General features: G+C 37.1%; 1 long non-coding RNA gene across 1 annotated transcript in view; it reads left to right on the top strand.

Annotated features, from left to right (window-relative positions):
- LOC138706708 (uncharacterized) overlaps positions 1-15,811 on the top strand; it is a 1,118,142-nt gene that overhangs the window by 380,381 nt on the left and 721,950 nt on the right. The gene's annotated exons all lie outside the window — the stretch shown is intronic.

Raw genomic sequence — 15,811 nt, forward strand, 5'->3', positions numbered from 1 at the left:
CTTCGGGAGGCCGCCGGTAGAGTGGTCTGAAAAACCAGAAACGGGATGATGAGGAAAGGATGACGGGGGAGGAAAGAAAGTGGCGAAGATGAGTGGGGATCTAATCGCCTGATAAAGTAATGATATTCATCCATAGGAGTGAGGAAAAAACCCCGAAAAAAACCTCACCCAGGCAACTCGTCCTGACTGGGAATCGAACCCGAGATCGCTGGGTTCGGAGTTAGACTAGCTAACCCCTCATCCACAACGGAGGACTTGTATACTTACATTCTTACTTACTTACAAATGGCTTTTAAGGAACCCGGAGGTTCATTGCCGCCCTCACATAAGCCCGCCATCGGTCCCTATCCTGTGCAAGATTAATCCAGTCTCTAAAATCATATCCCACCTCTCTCAAATCTATTTTAATATTATCCTCCCATCTACGTCTCGGCCTCCCTAAAGGTCTTTGTCCCTCCGGTCTCCCAACTAACACTCTATATGCATTTCTGGATTCGCCCATACGTGCTACATGCCCTACCCATCTCAAACGTCTGGATTTAATGTTCCTAATTATGTTAGGTGAAGAATACAATGCGTGCAGTTCTGTGTTGTGTAACTTTCTCCATTCTCCTGTAACTTCATCCCGCTTAGCCCCAAATATTTTCCTTAGCACCTTATTCTCAAACACCCTTAACCTATGTTCCTCTCTCAAAGTGAGAGTCCAAGTTTCACAACCATAAAGAACAACCGGTAATAAAACTGTTTTATAAATTCTAACTTTCAGATTTTTTGACAGCAGACTGGATGATAAGAGCTTCTCAACCGAATAATAACAGGCATTTCCCATATTTATTCTGTGTTTAATTTCCTCCCGAGTATCATTTATATTTGTTACTATTGCTCCAAGATATTTGAATTTTTCCACCTCTTCGAAGGATAAATCTCCAATTTTTATATTTCCATTTCGTACAATATTCTGGTCACGAGACATAATCATATACTTTGTCTTTTCGGGATTTACTTCCAAACCGATCGCTTTACTTGCTTCAAGTAAAATTTCCGTGTTTTCCCTAATCGTTTGTGTATTTTCTCCTAACATATTCACGTCATCTGCATAGACAAGAAGCTGATGTAACCCGTTCAATTCCAAACCCTGCCCGTTATCCTGAACTTTCCTAATGGCATATTCTAGAGCGAAGTTAAAAAGTAAAGGTGATAGTGCATCTCCCTGCTTTAGCCCGCAGTGAATTGGAAAAGCATCAGATAGAAACTGACCTATACGGACTCTGCTGTAAGTTTCACTGAGACACATTGTATATAATTGATAAAATGGCGATCTTACTCGTGTTAATTGTGTAAGCATGTGCGGTTTACAGCTGTTTCGGTGCTTCTTCACACCATCCTCAGAGCCTACTAGATCTCGGCGTCATCTCGAACTTCGCTACCTGTTGTGTGGGTGCGTTCGATTGTTGAAAATTGTTGAAATGTGGAGTCAAATAGTGTGTGTGTTCTGAAATTGATCTGTGTGTTGAGAATTTGATCAGGGTGTGTTTTAGTGTGTGTGTATATTTCATATTGTTCTAGTGTGTTGAGTTTTTAGTTTTTAGGTTGTATGTGTAGGATTTCCATGTCTGTATTTATGTTGTTGTAGAAACTGTAATTTTTGTGGTTTCCTTAGGAAAAAAGTTATATTTGAGTCTAACGCAAGGCTGGTCACCGGGAGCGAATGCAAACTCTAAGCGGGGATGCATTAAAGGCTGCTTCACAATAAACCGGGAATGGAAACGACAACGGGAACGAGAACGGAAATATTGTTAAAATAATTGTATTTAAATGTGAGCATTCACAATTAACTATTGTGAATGCTCACATTTAAATACATTTATTTTAACAATATTCCCGTTCTCGTTCCCGTTGTCGTTTCCATTCTCGGTTTATTGTGAACCAGCCTTAACACTGCGCGGTGTTCGGCGGGGAAGAAAGGGGTTGAAGAGAAGTTATATGGCTCCCCGTGAGAGAGTAGAATTCGCTCTTGGTGCCCAGCCCTGATATAGAGGATCCAGTAAGAAGATCTGACGTTTATAAGTTGGCAGTAATTGTGGCTAAGACAGTCGCGCAGCGGTGAGGGGATAGTCAATGAACGACGTCATTATTTCAGTTGCCTTGGATACGTGGAACGCATCGCTTCGAGCATTTGCCGTGGAGATGTTTTTCAAAACAAATGATTCAGTAGTTTTTACACAGCGTATGTTCCGACATTTCAATATGTGTAGACATGGGCGAGTTATAACCGTAACAAAATTTTTGTACATTGGACAGACAGGCAGATCATTGCAAACTCGATACAAAGAACACATTAAAGCAATAATCAGAGGACGCAATACATCTACATATGCCGAACACATAACTAATGCTAACCAATCATACAATAACATAAATACAGACATGAAAATCCTACACATACAACCCAAAAACCAAAACGTCAACACACTAGAACAATATGAAATATACTTACTTACTTACAAATGGCTTTTAAGGAACCCGAAGGTTCATTGCCGCCCTCACATAAGCCCGCCAGCGGTCCCTATCCTGTGCAAGATTAATCCAGTCTCTATCATCATACCCCACCTCCCTCAAATCCATTTTAATATTATCCTCCCATCTACGTCTCGGCCTCCCTAAAGGTCTTTTTTCCTCCGGTCTCCCAACTAACACTCTATATGCATTTCTGGATTCGCCCATACGTGCTACATGCCCTGCCCATCTCAACAGACACATTAAAATACAGATCAATTCGAGATGACACCGAGATCTAGTAGGCTCTGAGGATGGTGTGAAGAAACACCGAAACAGCTGTAAGCCGCACATGCTTAGACAATTAACACGAGTAAGATCGCCATTTAATTAGTTATATATATTCAAGTGTTAAAAGTAGTGTACGAAAGATTCAACATGCGTGGACTTGTGTTTGTATGTATGTATGTATGTATTTATTCACACTGCAATGGGTATATACTCGGTGGCAGTGGTAACTAATTACACTCAATAATGACAATAATAAACTTATTAATTAAAACACAATTAATAATAATAATTAATACTAACAATAATTAATAATAATAATAATAATAATAATAATAATAATAATAATAATAATAATAATAATAATAATAATAACAACAACAGGGAATATACTAAATTAAATGAAACGATCACTTAAAATAACATTTGAAATAAATCTAATTTGTATCTTAAAACTATGATCGAACTAAAACTCACGCGTATGATATGTTCATATCTGCACAAGTACCTTTCAAATTACACTCATTTCGCTGTCAACTCACTCACTGCAATTGAACTACGACACATTTCACTGATTCTATCCTGATTTCACTAACACTTCAAAAACATTTCACTGTTCATATACTATGCACTGCCACTATAAACTATAAAGCTTCACTGACAGGAACACGTTTGACTTACACAGCACACTTCACTGATACAACATACTTCTTCACTGAGAAAACACTTCTATAATAACATATCATTTACACCCTTTAAATATTGTGTATAATTACCGTCTATTAGTAAGGTCCTTAAGCCTATTTTTAAATACATTTTTGGTTGTTGGTAAAGCCTTTAGTAAGTCTGCAGGTAAAGCATTCCAGTCCCTGATAGTATGATTGAGAAAAGAAAACTTTCCAGTGTCCGTCCTCTGCCTTCTTTCCCTCAATTTATGTGAGTGGTCATTCCTTGAAGAGAAATTTGGCGGCTGCAACCTATTTTTTATTTCTCTCCGGGCAGGCTCACCTCTGTATGTTTTGAACAGTGCGCATAATCGAATTCGCGTTCTCCTGTCCTTGAGTGTGTCCCATTTTAATGCTGAATTTTTCCGACAACACTTAAGAGCCCGTTTTTGAATCTTTTCCAGTGTCTTAATATGTTCTAATCTGTAAGAATCCCAACATAGTTAAGTCTTTGTGTAAAAGTACGTTTCCTCTGTGTTACCTTATATACATTAGCTGCAGCTGAGAAATCCATTATCCTAACATCACCAGATTCACTCAGAAATGTGCTTTAATCGAATCTTAAGCTCACAGTCTCCTGCACACACATTAAAAAACAACGAGTCCCGCTTCTTAAAAGTGTTGCTAACGCCACTCTTGGTAGCAGTATCGTCTCCACGAAGGTACGAACTATGAATCCCTTATGAGCTGGACCGCATCTCCCTCTAATGCCCTCAGCACAACAGCTGTTTAGATTTTCATGGGCCGCAAATGAGTTTGAGGTGCCTGAAGCGATTAGTTTTTATTAAAATCAACTGTGGCCTCCCTCCCAATTAGAAAGATAATGGTCTGAAAATTTAATGCGTGTTTTATAGCAAATAAAAGTGACACGGCAAGCCTTTGTCCATAATAAAAAGCCATATAACCTGCAGTGATTCTCTGGGACGGGCGGAAAAATAATAAAACATTCTATATACTGAACTGGATATGTCTGCGCTTGCAAGATTGTCATACGTTGATCCATTTGTGCTTTTGATCAACTTCTTTTGTCACTAAACATTTCAATTCATTTTAATAATGCTGTTTTAATTACCATTATTAAATCGTGTCGGTCAAGTTTATGATAATGAAGTAGTATTTGGAGAGATGAGTAATGAAATTCCCCATAGGATTATCTGGCAATCTCTTTACAGTTGAGGAAAACCTCTGAAAAGAACAAATAATGTAATCAGTAGAGACCTGCAAAATATGAAGAAAATTTAGCCAAAATATGTCATTAGGAAAGTCCAGGATTACAGAGAGGGTTTGGAATTAAACGAGTTACATCAAATGCTTGTCTATGTAGATGACGTGAATATCTTAGGAAAAAATTAGGGAAAACATGGGAATTTTACTTGAAGCAAGTAAAGAGATAGGTTTGGAAGTAAATCCCGAAAAGACAAAGTATATGATTATGTTTCGTGACCAGAATATTGTACGAAATGTAAATATGAAAACTGGAAATTTATCATGTGAAGAGGTACAAAAATTGAAATATCTTGGAGCAACAGTAACAAACATAAATGACACTCGAGAGGAAATTAAACGTAAAATAATTATGGGAAATGCCTTTTATTACTAGGTTGAGAAGCTTTTATCATCCAGTCTGCTCTCTCAAAAAAGGCTGAAAGTCAGAATTTATAAAACAGTTATATTACCGGTTGTTCTGTATGGTTGTGAAACTTGTACTCTCACCTTGAGAGACGAAGAGAGGTAAAGGCTTTTCGAGAATAAGGTGCTTAGGAAAATATTTGGGGCTAAGAGGGATGAAGTTACAGGGGAATGGAGAAAGTTACACAACGCAGAACTGCACGCATTGTATTCTTCACCTGACATAAGTTAATTAGGAATATTAAATCCAGACGTTTGAGATGGGCAGGGCATGTAGCACGTATGGGCGAATCCAGAAATGCATATAGAGTGTTAGTTGGGAGGCCGAGACGTAGATGGAAGGATAATACAAAAATGGATTTGAGGGAGGTGGGATATGATGGTAGAAACTGGATTAAACTTGCTCAGGATAGGGACCGATGCCGGGCTTATGTGAGGGGGGCAATGAACCTGCAGGTTCCTTAAAAGCCATAAGTAAGCAGCAAGTACTAGATTGTTTAGCATCAATGGAATTGGTGATAGCGAGATGGTATTTGGCGAGATGAGGCCGAGGATTCGTCATAGATTACCTCACATTCGCCTTACGGTTGAGGAAAACCTCGACAAAACCCAAGCGGGAATCGAAACCGCGCCCGAGCGCCACTCCTGATCCGGAGGCAGATGCCTTAGTCAATTGAGCTACGCCGATAGTCAACATCAATGCTGACGGTTTCTCTATACACATCTGGAATATACTGTAATAGTAGTCTTAATAGTTGAGCTTCATGATCGATAGCCAGAGATGTTCATCTAAGTAAACGAAGATAATTTCTCATTGTTAAATGACAAAACAACTAACGTAGTATCTCTTTGTACCATATGGAACTTAATTGCCCTTGGTACTGCAAAATTATCTTAATGGATGGAACTTGCAAACTTGTCCCGTATTGTTTACACAAGTGGAGACTACAAATGGCTTAATTAACAATAGTGAAGTTCATTTAGTGTTTCTTCTTCTCCAAGAAAAGACAACTTATGGCTACAGCAACCTAATCACTTACTTAAGCACTGTAGGCACAAACAGTTGGACATAGGTCTATTAAAAAAAACTGGTAGTTCATTTTGAGAGGCAATTACTGGAGGAAACCGGAATACTTTTCTAAAAACGGAAAATACAGTATAGGCGATTTCTCTGTGGCAGAGCTTGTAGACATTTCTGCCTTCTATTCTTTCTTTCATACAAAGTTGTCGACCTGGTTGGCAAGTTGGTATAGCGCTGGCCTTCTATGCCCAAGGTTGCGGGTTCGATCCCGGGCCAGGTCGATGGCATTTAAGTGTGCTTAAATGTGACAGGCTCATGTCAGTAGATTTACTGGCATGTAAAAGAACTCCTGCGGGACAAAATTCCGGCACATCCGGCGACGCTAATATAACCTCTGCAGTTGCGAGCGTCGTTAAATAAAACATAACATTTAACATTTCATACAAAGTTAAGGGGAGAGGATGGTATTTTTTGGTGAAAAAAGAGTAAATTTAAAAAAAAATCTTTAAAATACTCTGTGATATGTGTGGAATGCATAGCATAATATTTTGTGGCTATTTGTGCCCTTATCGGATGTTGAGACGTCATTTTTAAACTTCCTGCGCTATGGATTTTTAAATCACTCTCCCACTTTTATTGTTGTTTCCGGCAAATTAAATTTTCAAAAACAATTTTTTTTCTTTAAAATATCCTTTTATATGTGTGTAATCCATTGCATAACATTTTGTGGGTATTTGTTCCCTTATCGGATGTTGAGACGTCATTTTTAAACTTCCTGCGCTATGGATTTTTAAATCACACGCCCTCTTTTATCAGTTTCCCCAACTTCAATTCTTTTGCTACATTGCCAGACAAAAATGGATATAATTTCTGAACTATTAAAGATACATGCATGAAATTTAGAACACACATTCTTTAGACCATTAGGAAACTTTTCTCTGTAACAGAAGTTTGTTAATTGATTTCATTTTAAAAATACGTCCGTTTGTTTGCAAGAAAGGAAATCGGAATATTGTTATTAAATTTTAATTGTTTATTTTACAAACGTAGGGACCAATATCAAAATTCTGTTATAGACAGTTTGTAGAACATGCTTTTGCAAATACATTGCAAAAAACTGTTTGAATCTATCTTTAAAAACGGTTCAGATATATCGGTTTTAGTACAATCCTGCAGTGGGTATATTTTTCTCAAATTTTGGCCCCCAAATAATTTTTTTTTTATTTTTATTTGGTTGAGTGTCCACAGCTATGAGCTCTCTACATACAAAAAATTAATATTTTACACCAAATAGGAAAAAAGTTTAAAAAATACCATCCTCTCCCCTTAAACGCTTGAATTTTCGACTTGTTTTTCTGATTTTTCGTGCTTGAACTACTGTAAAATGGCCGCTAATAATGGCGGCATTCTTGACACGATTTCAGTGCCATCTGTCTGTCAGGCCACGAACTTTTCAAACGCATCTCATTCATTCATTCATTCATTCATTCATTCATTCATTCATTCATTCATTCATTCATTTTCTTCCATAGATCTTACATGAGCAATGAAGCTTTAAGATGTGGAACAAGTCAAAATTTTACTATTACAATTACAATTTTTACAAATTTTTTACAGTTTTACAATTTAGTAATTTTCTACAATTTTTACAATTTTGTGCAATTTTTTTACAATATTTTTCGTGTATGTATATGTCAGAGTGCTGCATTGGAGTTAAATCGCTCGCTTGTACTCGATCGAGTGTCGCACCCTCGAGTGAGATAAGATCAGTCGTGATACGCTCGTAATAAATAGAAGCACAGTACAAGGTCATCTCACCGATATGTCTTATCTTGTATGGAAGGCGACAGATAAGATACACATATGTTTTGCTCCCACGGTAAAAATATGGCTTTATTTTCTGCGTTTATGACAAACGTTTACTGGAACAGTCAATCGAACGTTCCAAAACAGGAACAGTTATAAATAAAATAGTATGCAAAACTTCGATATACAGTTCTTATTGCTAATTAATAATTATTCAATATTTCATTTACCACATATATAATATGATAGGTACATACATAGTGTTCCGCCTATATACTGCGACAATGTAGAAACGTTTTACAAAATATTATTGATATAGCAGTAGATTAATAACAATATTAGTACAGAGATAACGTCACAGAAAATATAATAAAACGAATAATCATGCTGCACAACTGTTACAGACGCAAAGATTGACACACTAATTATTATAGATTATTATTATTATTATTATTATTATTATTATTATTATTATTATTATTATTATTATTATTATTACTACTACTACTAGAAAACTTCATACAGTTCTTGCATTATCGTGATTGTGTTCTCCGTTTATAATAATTACATTTACATCCAGGCAATAACAAAATCACTCCTGTGTGAAAAAAAAAACAAAAACAAAAACATTTACCTACAACATTTCTTTACATTTTAAAGCAAGTTTTGTAGTTGTACTATGGAGAGGTTAGTTAAACACTGCCAAGTTTTGAAATGATAAACATCTATGATGTTACTACACACTTCATCACTGTAAGAAGAACGAATGTCTAACGCTCGGCTTATACCATTCGAGGATTTATCGCTCGCGACAATTTTACCCATCATGCATATGCGCTACCTATAGGATTATGCTATGAACTACTTGGCGCTCGAGCGAAACGTCCGATGCAGACCTCTAGTATATATATATATATATATATATATATATATATATATATATATATATACAGGGTGATTCAAAAGTTGCGCGACATAGGACATCTCTGTTATTACTGTAAGTACAGAAAACAGTTTCAAATAAATGTTTTAGATAATGGTACATGTAGTTCATGTGCAAAATTTAAAGGAAATTGTAAGAGCCATTTTTGAGAAAATTGCAACAAACATGTTCGCATTTCAAGTAAAGTACCAGTTTGGTTAGGGAAAACTCATCCAAAACTGAGGTGTCACATCTCTGGAGCGTACGAAACTTAAATTAGAAATGTGGTTTAGGTCGCGCGCCGTAATTAATAAATTGTGTTTTTTTTTTCTGTAGACAGGTGAGTAAGTGCTAGTTTAACCAGTGAACCTGGTAGCAACAGACAACGTACACAATTCCTTAGAGGGTAGAAATGGTTCTCATCCATCCGGGAGGCCTGAGTCTACAGGAAGCAGCAGAAGAATATCACAGACGGCATCCATATCACGGAAGCATTAGTCATTTAATGGAACGGTTCAAGACAGCAGGCAGTATCCCAGTAGCGGCTGGTGGTCAAAATAATGACTGTGCTACAATCTCTATTTCGGCCTACTGTAGGCCTACACTTACAGTACATGTATTTATCTTAATTTGAGTGTCGCCTAGTGACGAAATATGAAGTCCATACGACGTTCCTTCCTACTGCAGAACTTGTCAATTACCCTGGTGTTAAACCCTCCATCTTGGACATCATACTCTTTTCTGTTGAAAGGATTGCAAGAGCAGTGAGACGATCCTGGGACATAGTGTTCCTTAAAAATCGTTTTTATGCGTTTCAAGTAAGAAAAACATCTTTCTGGCTCAGCAGTGGTCATTGGTGTTGTAACCAAAATATTTTAACAACTTCGTTACTTCAAGGAATGGATCCTGTAGATTGTTGGAGACCATGTATTGTAAAAATTGAACAGACATCTATATTTTGGAAGTCGGGTTTTCCGTATAGAACTCCAAGTTGTGTCTTTAACACTCTTTTGTTCAGTACAGTATAGCTGTTGACAGCAACTTCAAGTTCGCGTTCAAGAAAAATTCTCAAAAATTTTGCTGTTTAACAATTTTGTTGCGTCTAGGTAGCTTAAAGACTGGAAACGGTGAGTAGCTTCCTGAATTATACAATCACATACTTCCTTGGCTTCAATTTTCTGGGATTCCATTTTCAGTCGCTTGCTAGTTGATTCAGGAGGAACCTCATAGGCCTACAGGTAGATGGCAGCAGCAGTCTGATATTTGAATTACCAAATACATTGTAAATAGTTCCGAGTTCTTCCACAAACAAGCATTCTTTCGTTACGCTTTACTTTTGCAATCTCCAAGCTGTGTTGTGCTGAAGCTGACTACAGCACTTTCCCGCGTAAAAATAGCCAATCAGAGCAGAGATTTCAGCTTCGCACATGTGCATAAATGTCTACATTCTCATACGAAGTTCAGAGTAGCACAACGAACCCCCTGAGGCACCAAAGAGCGAAGAGCGAAGACTAAACACTCGATAACGAGTCATGAATATAACCACGGGAAATTGTTAAATGACAGATCAGATACTATGGTATTACAAAAACATTATTTGAGCAAAAGTTATCAGTGTGTTGTAGCACCGTAGCACATAGGGACGGGCCGCCCCTGCAGTATCCACGACAAAAAACGTTAAGGGCGGCCTCGTACAGCATCAGGGTATGCAAACGCATCTAGTGTACTAGCTAAGCTGGTAGTCAGTCCATCACGGTCAACCAGGGAAGTGGCGCAAGAATGTGGCACCAGTCAAGCATCCGTGTCCAGGATACTATCCGTCAATCATTTCCATCCCTATCGTATGCAATTTGTGCAGGAACTGCATGGGGATGACACAGATATGCGGGTGCAGTTCTGTGAGTGGTTTCTTGAATGACGAACGCACCAGCCAAACCTTGAAGCTGATATTTGTTGGAGCGATGAGACCTGTTTCCATTTGAACGGAACAGTGAATCGACATAACGCTGTGTACTGGGCAACCGAGAACCCCCACATAGCTGTTGAGGCTCATAATCAGTTTGACCCAAGATTAAATGTGTGGTGTGGCATACACGGGGATGTTGTCATCGGTCCCGTGATTCTGAACAACAAGTTCACTGCTCCACTGTACAGATGGCATCTCGATGCTACACTGCTGCCCTACTTGGATGATCTGCCCCTAGAAAGAAGACTTGGGTTTTTCTTTCAGCAGGATGGAAAACTACCGCATTTCAGATTGACAGTCCGCGAATTGCTGAATGAAGTTATCCCTGGGCGTTGGATCGGTCGCAGGGATCCAGTGGAATGGCTGCCTAAGTCGCCAGACTTAAGCCACTTGACTTTTTTCTCTGGGGACATCTGAAGTCTGTAGTTTACAACAACAGGCCCCGAAAACTGGATGAACTGCAGGAAAATATCAGGAGAGAATGTGCATAAATAACACCTGCAATGTTACGTAATGTGCAGAGCAGTTACCTCAACCGTTATGGATGTGCCGTCAACAAAATGGCCACCAATTTGAACACTTACTCCATTAGTGTGCATGTCGAACAATTACACAGGTCGTGAAAGCTCAAGTGCTAAAATGTTTCAGTTTGCCATCGTGACTCTCAACTTACTTACCTGTCAACACAAAAACACAATTTATTAATTACGGCGCACGACCTAAACCATATTTCTAATTTAAGTTTCGTACCCTTCATAGATGTGGCACCTAAGTTTCTGATGCGTTTTCCCTAACCAAACTGTACTTTACTTGAAACGCGAACATGTTTGTTGCAATTTTCTCAAAAATGGCTCGTACGATTTTCTTTAAATTTTGCACATGAACTACACGTACCAATATCTAAAACATTTATTTGAAACTATTTTTTGTACTTACACTAATAACGGAGATGTCATATGTCGCGTGACTTTTCAATCACCCTGTATATACAGTAAAATCCCTTGTAACCGGCAATACCAAAACAACGGTACTTTTTGCGGGGCCAAAACAAAATTTTGGATCTGCCACATTGCCACAATCTGAGCCGTCAGTGTTGCCACATTAGGAAGTTCGCACAAACTTTAATTTTCAGTGAATATTCGAACCTAAAATTAATATATTATGTGTGTTGTGTGATGTGTTTTAATAAAGAAAATCCATAAATATTATTTAGTTTTGTTATTTGTTGCCACACTACGAAAATCGCACGAACTTTAAATTTCAGTGAATATTCGAACCTGGAATTTATGTATTATTTGTGTTGTGTGATGTGTTTCAATAAGAAAAATCCACAAACCTTTCATGTTTATTGAGTTATGAGCAAGTGATAGAGAAATAAGATTTACATGGCTGCAGTTTCAACATTTGGCACCATGAAATACGAACTTTTTTTTTTGTATATATCGTTATTTATTCAATTATCCGGCAAAGTCTCGTATCCGGAACTAGCCTGATCCCTTTGGTGGCAGATAAGAGGGATTCTACTGTAATAGAAATAAGAGAGAATAAATTTTCAAGCCTGATTTAATTCACATATATATTTTTTTCTTTCAACATACAATTGAAGACTTATTTAAGAACAATGCTATCAAGTTCTTAAAACTGAGCTATTTACGTAAGCCTCATAAGAGATGCGACAAGAAATACACGCTTTTAAAGAATAAAGAACATATTCATCATATCTTCTTAACCACTGGTTTACTTTTTAGGCGCATTGGTATTGCCTGTTACAGTAGAGGAAAAGGAAAGAGGAAGATATATATATATATATATATATATATATATATATATATATATATACAGGGACATCATTTTATTTTTACTTCAATTTTTATTGTACCTGAGTTTTTGAATGTACTTCACTCCCACCCCTTCTACTAAGGAAGTTCCAACTCCACACAGAACCAAGACCGCAGATAGTAAGCAGTACTGAGTTACTGAGTATAGTACGTTCCAGAAATATGTTCGCGTTTTCCAGTGACGAAAGAGCATTCAATATTGAATCATATTTTCGCACAGGTACTGTCCGTTTGCCTACGTCGCATCCCGATTTCCCCCACCTGCTTCTGCTCGCCCCTCTGTAAAAGCTGGGCTGTCTTAGCTCTTTTCTGAAAACATTAATTTCTCTTAGGAATTGGACGTTTACGTAATATTATACAGCTGTTTAATTTAACTTAAATAAAAGGACCTCGTTAAGTAATTAACTGTCACGTGATTTCCTCCCTTTCTACAATCCTACACTTGGACGGACAGTAGATAGCATGTCTGAGTAATTTTATATTTTCGGGTCGGGCAGAAGTGAAGATTGAATTTACATTACGTAGAGTAGGTACAGAATTATTTCAACATGAGTTACTAGTACGAAGGACGAAACTGGCAATTGGAATTAGATGCAATAGTCTATAGTGCGATAATATGCACAAAAGAACTGAAGCCTCTATCGAAATGAACGGCCACCATTTTCAAAATTGTGTTTAAATATTCATATTATGATTATTTTTCAATTTAACTTCTTTCTCTATATTGTACGCTAATGTGCTGTAGACAGTATAATATACACCGCATAATGAATACGTTCGCATGGATAACTCACTTCGTGAGTAAAAACACTTATTCTTAATACAGTACTGTACTTTGATTAAAGAAAAACCTAATGAAAATTATCAAACTCAAAATCGCGATATTTCCTAGTTTCCTATACCTAGTAGAGTGATTTATGTTTTACGCCAGTATCATCGAACTCCAGTCTTGGAGGGGGGAGCAAGCGGTGTTTCCGATTCTCTAAAGGTATAGACAGGTTAATATTAAAAATGTTAATAAAAATAAAATGATGTCCCTGTATATATAACGTTATAAATATAGCAACTGGACTTATCACAGAAAATGTACGTAACACTGGATTTTGATACCAACAAAAATGCCACAAAAGCAAAGAAATCAGTTACCATAGAAACTTGTAGAATCGGACTACGGGTATTCGAAGTCCTGAATACTGGATGAGGAAACAGGTAGAAAACAGGCAATAATATTATAGGTTCTTATGAGTCAGAAGTTGAAATTAGCATCGAATAGGCAAGAAGGAACAGTGAAATCATCTAAAACAAATAAAATGAGCATATTTATTTATTTATTTATTTATTTTGCTAACAATTGTAACATAAGATACAATATATACAGAAAAAACTTTAGCTCACCCCTGAAAGAGTAGAACTCGTGCTCAGGGATGGATACAAAAGAAGTATATTACCGATTACAACGACTTCTGGATGTGGTTTTAATAGCCAATACAAAGTCATGTGGATGCTTTCAGAAAGCAAGCTTAAAGTGAAAAATAAAAAAAATCTTGTAACAGCTGCACGAGATGGTGCTATCACCACAAGATGCTTCCAAAGACAATCTTGAAGTGTGTAACAGATGGAATATCCAGACTATGTAAAGAATATAAAAAAACTACCATAATATATCACGCTGCCTGATTTTGACCGCAAATGAATACGTAAAAGGACAATTAAACCGTTTTTTTGTCTAAGGGATTTAACACTGCTATAAAAACCCACGTATAAAAACAATGAAAAAGTAACTGAATCAGGGGGCCATGTTTAAAAATTAGCAGGCTTTGATAATAAACAAGACAACTTCATTTATGGTTGGTAAGCCAATGGGTGGTAAGAATAAACATGAATCTATAGTATATACTGGACTTTTTTTAGTAAGTACTCTTGTTAGTAAGAATAAAAACATTTGAGTACCTACTCATTTTTGATTACATACTCATAACATGAAAGCAGTATCAAATTATAAGGTTAGATTGTATTGTTAAATATAATTAACAAATTAGAGTTTATTTTGTAAAATTTTATTGCAAAATGCAATTACTTCTAACTTTAAAATTATATAAATAACTGCTCCATAATAAAAAACAGTCCACACCTGTGGAGTAACGGTCAGCGCGTCTGGCCGTGAAACCAGGTGGCCCGGGTTCGAATCCCGGTCGGGGCAAGTTACCTGGTTGAGGTTTTTTCCGGGGTTTTCCCTCAACCCAATATGAGCAAATGCTGGGTAACTTTCGGTACTGGGCCCCGGACTCATTTCACCGGCATTATCACCTTCATTTCATTCAGACGCTAAATAACCTAGATGTTGATACAGCGTCGTAAAATAACCAAATAAAAAAATAAAAATAAAAAACACAATTAGCATAACTGGAATTCTAGAAAAGGATTGTAATCTCAAGCCAACATCTCGTAATGACGATTTCCCAGTGCTATTTTCTTGTTTCATCTTTTATTAATGTCACTTATCTGATTCACTCTCTCTTTCATGTTTATTTATTTATTTATTTATTTATTTATTTATTTATTTACTTGCTTACTTATTTATTTATTTGCTGGAAGAGTAGGTCATAGAAAACAGGTCAAGAAGGTGGTTAAGAAGAAACTAGCAAGACGTCCGGAGCCGACAAAGAGGGGAAGTAAAGAAGATTTGGGTAGTCCATCTACTGGTGAGGGAAAGGAAGGCAATAAGGAACCGCAGAACTACAGTCTACGAAGTTGGTGCTTAAGGGGGATGGAGTGATAAATGTGTGGCAAAAGACATAGAAACAATAAAGTGAGTGTTCAAGGAGTAAGAGGAACTAGCAAAACAATCGGAGAGAGAATGTACAAGCGAATAAGTGAATTAGTGTCCAGAGAAACAGTGGTTGATAAAGGAAGTGACTAGAGAAAATTAGAAGTGTTTGCTAATAGTAATTGGTAGTGAAATGTTACTAATATTGGAGTGTCGACTAAGTTAGTGTACAATCAGAGAAATTGAAATGATAGGAAGACAGCAAGTATTTCAATGTAAGTTTACAAATGAAGGTTGAGTTGACTTACAAAAATAGTGGCAAACGGAAAATTTATCGGGGTGAAAGGGAACAG

Source organism: Periplaneta americana, chromosome 9 (genome assembly GCF_040183065.1).
Source record: "Periplaneta americana isolate PAMFEO1 chromosome 9, P.americana_PAMFEO1_priV1, whole genome shotgun sequence".
Lineage (NCBI taxonomy): Eukaryota > Metazoa > Arthropoda > Insecta > Blattodea > Blattidae > Periplaneta > Periplaneta americana.